Consider the following 13,310-nt stretch of genomic DNA (forward strand, 5'->3'; position numbering starts at 1 on the left):
GTATATATATTTGTAATAAAAGAGTGGGCTTGCATTGGGCCTATGCAAACTAATGTTAATGGACTAGCACTATTGCAAATGGACTTATTTTTGGGTTTTATTATTACTTATTCATAACAACAAAATAAATGAGACATTATTGTGAATTAACCTAACATGCAACTAAAATACAAATTATGCAATTTAAATTAATATGACATGTACTACTATTTATGAACCATATAATATGCAATGTGACATACTAATTATTTAACACCTAATTAATCATGTTTTATATAATTTACATTTAAATAATTTTATTAATTTTATTAAATAATTTTATATAATATGTATGTATAAACCATGTATAGTATATATAAACTATATAAAGTAAATTACTTATATAGTTTATAGAAACACTATGCATAAACTATATAAAGTAATAAAATATATAGTTTATAGAAACCCTAAATCCTAAATCATAAACCCTAATTCTAAACTTTAAACCATAAATACTAAACCATAAACCCTAATTTAAATAGACTAGCACTAATGCATATATATTTGTAATAAAAGAGTGGGCTTGCATTGGGCCTATGTAAACTAATGTTAATGGACTAGCACTATTGCAAATGGACTTATTTTTGGGTTTTATTATTACTTATTCATAACAAAAAAATAAATGAGCCATTAATGTGAATTAACCTAACATGCAACTAAAATACAAATTATGCAATCTAAATTAATATGACATGTACTACTATTTATGAACCATATAATATGCAATGTGACATACTAATTATTTAACACCTAATTAATCATGTTTTATATAATTTACATTTAAATAATTTTATTAATTTTATTAAATAATTTTATATAATATGTATGTATAAACCATGTATAGTATATATAAACTATATATATAAACTATATAAAGTAAATTACTTATATAGTTTATAGAAACACTATGCATAAACTATATAAAGTAATAAAATATATAGTTTATAGAAACCCTAAATCCTAAATCATAAACCTTAATTCTAAACTTTAAACCATAAACACTAAACCATAAACCCTAATTTAAATAGACTAGCACTAAAGCATATATATTTGTAATAAAAGAGTGTGCTTGCATTGGACCTATGCAAACTAATGTTAATGGACTAGCACTATTGCAAATGGACTTATTTTTGGGTTTTATTATTACTTATTCATAACAACAAAATAAATGAGTCATTAATGTGAATTAACCTAACATGCAACTAAAATACAAATTATGCAATTTAAATTAATATGACATGCACTACTATTTATGAACCATATAATATGCAATGTGACATACTAATTATTTAACACCTAATTAATCATGTTTTATATAATTTACATTTAAATAATTTTATTAATTTTATTAAATAATTTTATATAATATGTATGTATAAACCATGTATAGTATATATAAACTATATATATAGACTATATAAAGTAAATTACTTATATAGTTTATAGAAACACTATGCATAAACTATATAAAGTAATAAAATATATAGTTTATAAAAACCCTAAACCCTAAATCATAAACCTAATTCTAAACTTTAAACCATAAACACTAAACCATAAACCCTAATTTAAATAGACTAGCACTAATGCATATATATTTGTAATAAAAGAGTGGGCTTATGTATTGGCCTTTGTAAACTAATGTATTGCCAAAATTATTTATATTAATAATGTAAAACGTTAATATATATTACATAATAAATAATTTCATTATTAATATTATTTTGTCTTTATATAAATTAAACTATATAATTTATATAAATTAAACTATATTAATTTTCCTTTGCATTATTAATCACGTTTTATCTAATTTACTTTTAAATAATTTTTTAAATTTATTAAATAATTTTATATAATAGGTCTATTTATTAATTTAATTATCAAAATAAATATTTTATTATAACATTTAAAATGTAATCATATTAATTTTTTAATTACATCATAAACTAAAAAACTCATAATTTTATTAAAATCTTATAATTTCATCCATGGTAATATATAAGTCAGGTAAATATCAGATCAGGTCATTAACAAGTTGGATCATTTACAGGTCAGGTTAAAAACAGGTCCGGTTGAAAATAGGTCAGGTTAAAAATAAGTCAGGTTGAAAACAGGTCAGGTTGAAAACAGGTCGGGTAATACCAGTTATTGGCCAGGTCAATCTCGGGTTCGGGTTCATATCAGTCGGATGCAGTTCGGGTTCGGGTATCATATTTTCGGTTCAATTCGGGTTCAGGTCGTTCTCAGGTCGGATGCAGGTCGGGTTCGGATCCACAATTTCCAGGTCCAACTCGGGTTCAGGTCAACACCAGTTCCGACTCGAGTCGGTTTCAGATCGCCACAGCGCAGGTCAAAAACAGTTTTGACTCGGGTCGGTTTCAGTCAGTTTTACAGGTCGGGTCAGCTTTTTACAGCCCTACATGCGGGTATACCGGATGACTCTCTCTTTGTGACGAGGAAGGGAAATGGAATTTATAGGAAGAAACCTCTGTGATGTGGTATAAGATGGCCAATTGCATTAAAAGAGTGGCTAAATATGTTTTTGGAGAATCTAAGGGTTAAAATCATTCACATAAAGAAAGTTGAAGGTCGAACCAACCTAGATGTATGTCGTTCAACCCAACCTCAGACTCTTTCTTCCCGACCTATTTTTACTTTTTGGCCGTAGTTATTTAGGTGGTATCCCGAGATTGAAGAGATCAAATTCCTCCCGGGAACACACGTTATGCTGCCATTTTTCCAATATCATTCAATAGCATGGCATGGAGCTAAGGTAACTCAAGTGGGAGAGTAGTGTTATGGGTGACCTTATTGCACGGTTCAGAGAGAAATTGTGTTTGTGATGCAAGTGAACGTTGTACGAAAAAACTGTAGTAAAATTTCTTTGTTAGTTTCGTCTTTGACCTTATCTATGTTTCTATGATGGCCCAAGAACACGCTCATTCTTCAGCCGTTGAGAGACTTTTGAATTGCACAGTACCATTACGAGCTCAATACATACGAGTGTTATTCCGTGAAATAACCTGAATTTCAAATCATTCACTTGTTTTAACTACTCATGCTATGGATGTGGGAGCATCAACTCCTTCCTGTATGCTTTTGAGGAGTGGGATGAATTGTTGGAATTCTATGAAAGAGTCTAGAGAGCTAGGATACATGCCAATTTCATACGACCAGGTGGAGTGGCACAAGATCTGCCTCTTGGCTTATGTCTAGGTATCGATTCCTCCACATAATAATTTGCTTCTCGTATCGACGAATTAGAAGAGATGTCAACCGACAACCGTATCTGGAAACAACGATTAGTGGATATTGGTACTGTCACTACACAGCAAGCAAAGGATTGGGGATTCAGTGGTGTAATGTTAAGAGGTCGTGTGACATGAAGACATTGATAGCAATATGGAGGAAGCTCCCATCAGGCAACAACGGTTCTGCCTAACCCGCCTTACCTCGACCCGAAAAGCTGACAATCGGTTCCGGGATAGCGAACTCTCTTTTTCCGTCCTCACTTCAGCGAAGGCAAACTTTTTTTCACTATATGATTAGGAGATAGTATCCGATTCGGGTTTAGCAACCGTTATTGGACCGACTAGCTTTGTTTAAACATCATTTTTTGTATAAATACAGAAAGAAATTCAATACCAGTGTCACTTCCTATTCAAGGAACTCTTTTCTATTCTCTAGGCCAAGATTGTCGTTTCTGTGAACACTAATTTTCGTCTGACCATATATATATTTATTGTATTATTTTCATTATTGTGGTATAGTATATATATATATTTTTTTTATTATATGTTTTTTTTATTTAAAGGCCCACAGTCAAATACACCTATCACCCGTTGCAGTCCAAATAAACCCAACAGTGACCAACAAGTAACCCGGTCCAGCGGAGCAACCCGCGACCCGGACCCGAACCGGCCACAAGGTTCACTCGAATAAATTAGGGTTTTTCCAACCCTAATTTTTCCCTCCCTCAGGCGCCGCATGCGAGAGAGCCGGTCCAACCAATGACTCTTTGTGAGTCCCACTCCTGCCACACCACTCACACCACCGAAATTTACGGCGCACAATCAATGCAAAAAAAAAACAGAAAAATAAATTAGTATTCTACTCACAATAGGAGTCTAAAATCAAGACTATAAATATGTGACAAGAGATCTAGCGGGGGGAGATAATCGAGGAAAAATCAGTCGAAAATGGGAAAAACAGTTTCGAAAGAATACCAAGAGAAATATTCGAAACTAAAAAAACAAAGGATTCGCTCTAACAGAAAAAATACGGAGAAAATAGAGAGATTCGAAAAGACCATCGGAGTTTTGAGCAAAAAAAAACCTTCGAGGGAAAAGAAAACCAAAAAAAAAAAGAAGAGAAAACATACCTTTTTAGAGAAGATCCGACCTTTGGTAGCTTCACCGGAGCCTTAAAAGTCACAAACGAAGCCATCAATTCATTGTGGCCGGAGAGACTTGTAAGTCTCACCATTCTCTGCGGTGGGAAGGAAGTAGAAAGGAAAATGAGAGAGCTTTAGGTTTTAGAAAAGTGAAATGAAATTTTGGGGCCCGGTTCAACTTTGTTTTGGATTACATGTTTGGCGTGAAATGATACCATTTTAGGTGTTAGGGTCCAACTGTGGGGCAAAAAGAGGTTTGTATTTGGTAAAGTTTAAATTTCAGTGTTGTGTTTTGTAAAGTTAAAATTTCAGTCATTGAATGGAATTTATTTCCTTTTATTTCGAGTTTTTATTTATTTGTACTCTTATTTTGATCATCGTTTATGATAGATGCATTTATGAAATTATTCAACTTTGGTTATTGTAGATGCTCGTTTTTGTCCGGGGCTAAATCGGAGCAAGCCCGGACCAATGGATTGGTTGGTTGGAGTTGTCTAACCATACAACTGCTTGGATGTACTGTAATCAGAAAAAAAGGATTTTCAGCCACGTATGATAACTGGTCAGTTATCAGCAGTTAACTAAAATAATTGGGGGAATCAGTTTGTAAAGGGGGAGGATCACAAAAAAAGGAGAATATACGAGAGAGATCAGTTTTTTTTAAAAACATTACACAAGGGAGGAAAGGAAAAAGAGAGATCACGGGAGGGACGAAGAACCAGAGACCATTTTTTTAAAAAGGCAAGAAAAGCACGAAAGAGTTTGCTCCTTCATTTGTTTTTAACACAATAGAGTAACAAGAGAAAGACAGTGTATAGAGGGTTCTATTATCCTATTCGGAAAAAAAAACAGTGTGTAAAGAGGTTTTTCCTCCAATTCGAAGATTATTATAAACACAAGGGCTCTTTCTCTTTCAAAGCAATACAAAGCAAATCCAATTCGTGTAAGATTTTCTCTTCATGATTACTTATGGTTGCATTTTTTTTTCATTTGTTTAAATAGATTTCAAAATAAAGCAAAACAAGAATAAAAAATAGTAAAAAGAGAGAGTGTTTAGGTTACCTGTGGTTGAAGTCTAGTCTAGAGGAGTCGAGCGGTCGGAGGGTGGTAGAGTCGTCGATCCAAGGCCGGGGTGAAGATTTTAGGCTTTAGTTCGGTTCATTTAGAAAAAAGATTAAGCACTCGGAAAAGGGGTGAGATTGGTTGCCATTGATTCTTAGATTTGTTTTTAAAGATGAGGAAAAGAAAAAAGAAGAGATAGGGGAAGAAGGAAGAGAAAGCTGCGTGAGAGTAGCGGTGAAGGAAATGATAATTAGGGTAGCCTATATGTGTACGAAAGGGTTTATTGCCTCATGAGTCATGTCAGTTCCCACTTTGATTCAATTTAGTCCTTAAATCCAGTTTTACGAATTTACAATTTTATCTTTATATTTCACACGCTCTTTCTTTAGTCCAATGTTGGGTTATTACTATTTTTTTTGCTGTTTTACATTTGGAATTTGTTTTTCTGATTTTTATTGTAATCCTACGCATGTTTTGGGTTTACGTTAATTCTAATGCTTGTAGTTTTTGTTAAATTCCATTTTACCCCTCTTTGATATGCGTTTGTTATTTTTATTTTTTTGATGCTCTCCACGTACCATGCTTGAATTCATACGTGTCCCTAATTTCCTCTTTTAATCAGCCGTTATTATTATTATACTTTTTTTATTTAATTGCGATCATGCATGCTCATATGTCTTGTAAATACATGGTCATGTAATTCATGTGCACTTTTAAGTTCTTTGATTTCCAAATTACGGGTGATGCACTGCAAGTAAATACATCTACGTATAATTACTTCATGCCAAATGTATGTGCCTTATAATGTACAAGTGTCCCTTGCCATTTATTATTATTGTTTTTCATGCGGCACAAATGTATATATACATTTTTTAAATTTTTAGTTTAGCATGTTATGTTTTTGTTTTTATATTTGAGTCATATTTGTACATTATTCGTTAATATGCATAATTTATGATTTTTAATTAAAACATATGTATATAATTTTTTGTATGTCACGTTGTATGATGTTTTTAATTTTGTTTAATTAATTTTGGCATGACATCCACTTTTTGCACAATTTGTATGATACCCTCACGTGCATAACTCGACCTATTACATAATCGGACTAAGGGTAATACCTTTTTAATTTAAAATTGTCTTGAGTGGCATGTCTTAACTGATTAGAGGGCCGTTATGACTATTTTAAGTTAAAAGTGTATCTCGAAAGTGAAACCAAAAATTGATTCGTCACCTAAAATTTGGGAACGAGAGAAAAGGAAGGGTTCGTTTATTTAAATTTATTGAGAAAATATTGTTATAGTTTTTAAGATCTGGTCTCGATATTTGTAAATAATCGAACACTCTTTATCTTTCTAAAACGACTCGGTAATGTTAATTTAATTTATTTGAATGCTTTTGAATGTTTTTAAATTTACATCTTTGTTTTATGGGATCAAAAATCAAATTAAGTTTGAATTTATAAAGTTCATTGCAAAGACGTTAATTAATCGACTAGGTACCGATTTAGGGCGTTGTGGGGGGTGCTAATCCTTCCCCACACGTAACCGACTCCCGAACTCATTTTTTGGTAACGCAGGCCTCAATTTGTTATTTTAATTAAAATTAATTTTTATTTAAAATGAGAAAACATTTTTGGGTGCCCAATCACACCCTAATCAAAGATTGATGGCGACTCTTCGAACCGTATTTTTCGATCGTAAAGGAAATCCAAAATTTTTCAAAACGAGAGGTCTTTTAAATTGCATTTTGTTTTTAAATTAAAAAGAAGAATTACTGTGGTTTTTAAATTCTCACTTTTAAGGAAAAACCGTTTCGACAGTTACTACATTTATAGGTGTTTATATTTTAGCCTATGGTTGTTTGTATTCATACATATATGGTATTTGGACTTTGGCCATAGTATTTGAGAGACTTTCGTTTTGGTTTTAAAGATTTGTTTAGAAGATAAGTGTTTAATTGGTATTGTAAGATCCTATATTTTAAATTAAATTCGTTTCATACCTTGCTTTTTTAGTTTCGAATATTCACTCCTATGAATTCATTGCATATTTTATTATTTTCTTAATCTTGTTATTAGGTTTAACTTATTCCTTAAGTCTTTCATAATTTATTTATTTCATAATTTTATTTTTTTCTTTCTTTTTATTTAATATTTATTTGTTTTTTATTTTCCAATTTAACATTTTTTTGACTTTTTTTAGAAGAATTCCAACCGATCAAAGGTAAGTAATTCGAATCGAACATTTTAAATTTTAATTTTAATTTTCGCAATCAAATACAATCGACAAAATAATTGGTACCGAAAGGGCAGTACAAGGGTGCTAATCCTTCCTTAGTTGTAACCGACTCCCGAACCCGACACATTTATGGTAAAACGCATATCAAGTAAGATGATGTCCGATCCACCTAAATGTTTTTAAAGTGATCAGTGGCGATTCTAACCAATTATTCAAGTTGAAGCCTAATTCCGGACCCAACCGAAAGACGGCCGCGATAGTTTCTTTTCTAGGAGAACTTTTACAGGCGCCGTTCTTGGCTAGGCTAGTTCTTATAGATAGAAAGAACGCAAACGGGTATCAAATTAATATATGATTTTTATACTTCGCCGCCAGTATTTGTGTTTGTTTATATCATATATATATATATATATATATATATATATTTTGAGTTACTTGATCCAGTTTTTTTAAATCTTTTATGTGGAACTATTTTCATTATTTAGTAACCAATTTATTCTCCTTGGTTGATTTTAAGAAAAAAGATTGGTTAATGTGATCAATATACTTCAATGAGACTGTAATTTTATTGCGTTCTCTCTTTATTTATTCAATAAAATTATTAATTAAAAAAGAATAATGATCATTTAACTATATTTGTAATTAATATATAGTTTTGTAATTCGATAGAAATGACTATTCAGTGCAAATACAAATGTGAGAAGAAAGTGGTACAAAAGGGGGGGGGGGGGAAGGCAAGATATAGATAGTCTTGTAAGTTCTTTGTTCCTGTAAACAGATGGTGGCTGTTTACATGTGTTCCCGATCTCTAAGCAATCTTCATCCTCTACAACCTGCATAAAATTAGTGCTATTTTCTGATTCGAATTCCAGATATATCTTTCAAACCCATTTTTAACGCTGTCTTCCTGAAGAGTGAAGGAGGTCTTTGCAAGCCAATTGAGTGGGAGAACTGGTTGGCCAGCTCAACAAGCGTAGTTTTATCCCTCCCAATTTCTCTGATTGAGTTATAATAACCAAGCCAAGCATGATATGCTGCTTCTTTCACACTACCATCAATCTTCCCCATTGAATACTCCAGCTGCAACAACCATTACAAACTTTTTGTAACTTACAGTTATGAATGAGCTAAATATTTTAACACTTTGCAAGAGAGGCAAAGGGAGGATTTAATGCTCCTAGGCTATGTTACTTGGACCCTTCATTGTTCTTTAAGTTCCCATATCCGACACTCATGTTTGACATATAGATATGGGGATATGACCTCCAAGGATCCTTCAAATACACGAGAAAACTTTAAAAAGAATCTAACTCTACCTGTGTCGGATACATACCCGTATCCGGCATTCACACGGTCACACCTAAATCTAGGTAACATAATAACCCCTACGCACATCTACAATGGAGTTCACCAATTAGTCTGGAAGGGATATCCATAAAAAAACTTAGTGATAAAAAAAAATGTATATACTTCCAAAAAAAAAGCACCAACCACTTGGAAGATACTTCTGATGCATGAAGTGTAATACTTTATAAGTTAGATGCAGACCTTTTGTTTGACATCTGGATCCATATCCGGTAAAGATAGTTTCTCAAGAGGCAAGTCCTTAATTTCATCCAAGAAATACTCTTCCCAGGGTGCAATCAATAAGATACCTTCTCCATCCTTAGCTTCCCGTCCTGTTCTTCCTAGGCGGTGTATATATTGCTCTCGGTCAGAAGGAATTCCCACCTGGTAGTAGTAAAACAAATTCATATCATTTCATTAGAAAAACAGAGGGATACACCGCAATATATGTATTGATAACCAGATGGAATTAATTAACCCATGGACGAAGCAAAAAAGGTTCAAGAGATCTTATCATTTAAAGGATTCTCATCATGGTCGAATAATATCATATTTGGAAGGTGAAGCGTAAATGTATATATGCATGTGTTTTGAACTGCATGATAAGCCAAACAAGTGCTCAAGTTTTAGGTTCAAATGTACCTGAATAACCAAAGTGACGTCAGGGTAATCCATTCCTCGAGCCGAAACATCAGATGTAACAAGAATTAATCTCTTAGATTCTCTAAATTCATCAGAGATACGAGTTCGATAGATTTGAGGTTTTCTGGAATGGATCTCCTTAACATTCATTTTCATTTCTCGAAGAACCAAAAACATCAGTGATGTTACCATCCCAGTCGTACAAAAAACAATGACCTGAGTGCTACAATAATTAGATCTCAAAAAAGTCTGCAACTATTAAAATTTAGAGGTAAAACATTTTACCTTGTACTCCGGTTCTAGAGCTACAAGCTTCTTCAAAAGCTGGTGAACAATCTGAAAGTGCAATTCATGTGGTGCAACAAGAAGATATTGCTTAACCTGCAATCAGCAAGGGAAATTCTGCATGTAACATCACTGCTTCCAGTACCTAGAATATTTAAATTCATTGTTACAGAGAAGCATGAACCTGTCACCATTTATACCTTCTCATGAGTTTCTATACAGCCTAGCCCCACTGTATCAATGAAAGCATGTTCCCTTTTCAAAACAAGCTGAGATATTCGACGAACCTGTATAAGCAAGCAAAATTCATATCTATGTTGATTCATACAAGGAAATCGGACTTGTCAACGAAAAATATAAGGTCAAAGAACCTCTTTTGGAACTGTTGCAGAAAACAACAATGACTGCCTTTGACGGGGCAAACAATCAACAATTTTCTCAACATCTCTCCGAAACAATAGGTCTAATAAGTGGTCAGCTTCATCAAGTATAAGCATTTTCAATCCCATCAAACGCACAGACAAGGTAGACTTGTTCTCAACATGATCCAGCAATCTCCCAGGTGTTGCAACAACTATCTGTGGAAAGTTTCAACCTAGATAATTAGAAAAGGCTAATTGTGTAATATTAGAATTAAGAAGATTCTTTAAACATTTTATTATGCTATAAGAATTCCCAGACCTAAAACATAGGCTAACCTGACATGGTTCTGATTCAAGGCGCTTCTGATCAACTTTGAAACGTGTACCTTCAACTAGAGTCTGGACACCTATGCCATTATGATACTTCAGCAGAGCATTTGCTTCAGCAGCAAGCTGACTTGCAAGTTCTCTTGAGGGGCAAAGAATTAGAATAAATACTGAAGGCACCCGCTGAACGGTATTACTACTAACATCCTTCAGAACTGTTTCAATTGCCGGAAGCTGTTTTTCTTTACAAGAAAAATTCGTAGAATAAACAAGAAACTACAAGTTCATCTATAACAACTAAGGACTGGAAGTGTACCAGAAAAGTTGCAGTTTTTACTGTGCCTGTTTTAGCTTTGACCAAAGCATCTTTGCCTGCTTCACATTAGAACGAGGATTGTCATTTAGAATGTTCAACTTTTCAAATAAATCAAAACATGTTAAAAGGAATATAATGACCAGAAACAAAGTTAAAGAAAATATTGTACCGGAAATATTGGAAAAACCCCAGCCACAGAGAATTTTTTATACCCAAAGGACCATGTGAAACCCAGTGACATCTCAAGCAAGGACATAAGCGACAGTGACAATTTGCAATGTTAATTTTTAGTTTACCTATCTTCAAATTCCTATATTTTGTATGCCCTCAGCAAATCACCTTTATATAAGACCTAATCTTGCATCTTCTACAGATCTACTACCTATAATACCTCATGTCATAGATTGAGCTTCCAGAATCAGGTATGTTCTGGACAGTTTAGGAACTTCTACATCAATTTTAATAGCCCACTGCATGTACACATTTGCATTAAGGGCTACCAAAGCACAAAGAATGAACAACTAGCTATAATTCTATAACAAATGTAAATCAAATGCAGAGCAAGCTTTTAAAACAATTCATGGAATAACAGAGTCAGTTCCATGAATATAATACAGAACCACACAATAGCCAATAAGCAATAACACACACCCTCAAGGCAAACAGAAAGAGTTGCCTCCTGTACTCGAGTCATCTGAAAATATCCAGCTGCAAAAGTGCCTTGACTGTCAATGGGGATATACCACATTCATCAAACCTGTAGAAACAAAAACCCAAAGATTCACAAATTTTCTAATCACCGAAACATACCATAAATACATTTATAACTGAAGCATTCCAACATCTTAGCTTGTCTTTTTTTACTATAAATCGTTTCTCCCTCCCCCATTTTCTCTTCAATTTCAGCCAACTTATTCTTCTCCAACTCCTTCCTAAGCATCGCCACTTGCTCCGAAAAATCCATCTCCTTCTCAAGTTCCTTCAATGGAACTCACCTTTTAATCTTCACGTCATACTTTCCCAACGAGGAACTACTGCCTGATTTCTTAACATCCTTCCAGTCCCCAACTCCTTTCACTCCATCTTCCAAATCGGACTCCCACTCATCATCACCCGATGATCTGTCATCCCTCCTAAACCTCCTCCTCTGCATAGCATTCCTACTCTTTATAAACTTCTGAATACTCTGAAAATTCACCTTCTCGTCTTTACCACCAGGACCAGAACGCTTAAATGAATTATCATTTGACACGGAATCAGATTTATATTGATTAGAAGAAGTCTCATTCTTCCTAAACCTTCTTTGTGCTATATTATTATGCCCCAAATGCTTCAAGGAATCATCCTTTGAGCCGAAATATGATTGAATCCCAGCAAAAGAACTCTCGTTCACCTTGAACTTCCCGTCAGCCTGAACTGAATAGCTCCTACTCTTAACAAATTGACTATTATTTACACACTTGGTTTCCCATTCTCTCTTCGACCATCAGATATAGGTTCCTTTATATTAAGCGGTGTATGGATTAATCCTGACCGTGGATTTCTAGCCGTTTCAACGAACTGTAACCGTTCCTTTTCCTGTTCCTCTGATTTCAACGGACCGTCATTTTCGTTCCACAAATCCTCTGCTCCTTCTTTCATGAACCGATCAGCCAGGGCTTTGATGTGGTCGTTGGGGCTCATGGGGTTATAATTTGTAGAATCCGGACTGGGGTCCGGTTTTCCGGCTAGTTTGGATCGTATTTGGGATCGGATTCTGGCTTGGTAAAGTTGCTTCTCTTGGTCGAGGAGTCTTCTCTCTTTCTCCTTGGCTTTTTTTTCGTGGAGGCGCTTCCATTGCCACTTGTTGAGGCCGCCGGGGAAGGTCCGTGGACCGCCTCCCATGGCTCGGGTGAAAATATGGGTACGGAGAAGCGAGAGGGTTTTGGAGCGTTGGAGGAGAACCGCTGAGAACGTGGCTAGGGTTTAAGAGAAAGGAAAATTAAGGGTTTAAAATGAAGGTTACTTTTTGCCTGGCACTACAGTGCCCTTTCCTTAAGGATGTTCAAATCCAATCCAATAAAATAACTTAAAAATGATCAAAAAAAATGATAATCGAAAAAAATCGAAATCAATTTAGTGTGTTTAATTTTTTTTTAAATTGATCGGTTTAGCTCGATTTCGGTTTAGAAATCTGGAACTGATCCAAACCGAACCTATATATCTTACAATTAAGTATGAACTTGAACGGCACCGTTTCAACTTTAAGTTCAAACCTTAGCCCACTTTTGACTCCGCCTCTTCTCAATGTTCTCATCCTC

The 13,310-nt window shown here is 34.0% G+C and overlaps 1 pseudogene; it reads right to left on the reverse strand.

Moving 5' to 3' along the window:
• Nucleotides 1-8,464: 8,464 nt before the first annotated feature.
• LOC120155136 lies at nucleotides 8,465-12,972 on the reverse strand (annotated as a pseudogene).
• Nucleotides 12,973-13,310: the final 338 nt, after the last annotated feature.

The sequence above is a fragment of the Hibiscus syriacus genome, unplaced genomic scaffold, assembly GCF_006381635.1.
Source record: "Hibiscus syriacus cultivar Baekdansim isolate YM2019G1 unplaced genomic scaffold, ASM638163v2 tig00111166_pilon, whole genome shotgun sequence".
NCBI classification, from domain to species: Eukaryota; Viridiplantae; Streptophyta; class Magnoliopsida; order Malvales; family Malvaceae; genus Hibiscus; species Hibiscus syriacus.